Source organism: Seriola lalandi, unplaced genomic scaffold, assembly GCF_002814215.2.
Source record: "Seriola lalandi dorsalis isolate HSWRI2012SDOR001 ecotype SW California unplaced genomic scaffold, Sedor1 jcf7180002054618, whole genome shotgun sequence".
NCBI classification, from domain to species: Eukaryota; Metazoa; Chordata; class Actinopteri; order Carangiformes; family Carangidae; genus Seriola; species Seriola lalandi.
In genome coordinates, this window is record NW_019525171.1 from 1,353 (window position 1) to 2,114 (window position 762).

The window sequence follows — 762 nt, forward strand, 5'->3', positions numbered from 1 at the left end:
GAGACAGAGGAGAGGAGAAGCTACTAGCCCTCTCTCGCTGTCACTTCTAGTCGCGTTGCTCTCCTCCCCAGTAATGTTAAATTTAGCACAGAAAAAAACATAATAGTGGTAATTTAAATAGCGGTTCATGGGATTTATTAACCCTCTGTCCTTTTTTGGACATTTTCTTTACTTTTCTTTTTTGATTTGCTGATCATTTTGACTGTGTTACAGCTGAAGGTATGGATTTCTGCAAGAAAGTGTCTTTTTTGACATTTTATGCCTTACTATACTATGACTTTTTGTGCCTCACTATACTGACATGTTGTTTCTGTAATTTTTTATGCCTTACTATGCTATGACTTTTAATCACTTACTATAATATTACTTTTTATGCCTTACCATAATTACTTTTTATATCTGACTATTTTCTGACTTTTTGTGAATTTCATGCCTCACTATACTATGACTTTTTATTCCTCACTACACTAAGACCTTTTATGACTTACTTACTGTGCTATAACATTTTTCTGACTTTTTATCCCTTACTATAATATGACGTTTTTATTACTTTTCATTAATTAATATACTATGACTTTTTATGCCTTACTATAATATAACTTTTAGGGACTTGTTATGCTTCACCACAATGACTATTTTTTATGACTTTTTATATCGTACCATTTTATGACTTTTTGGGAGTTTTTATGCCTTACTACACTAAAAAATTTTTATGACCTTTTATGCCTAACTTTATTATGACTTTTTGGGACTTTTATGCCT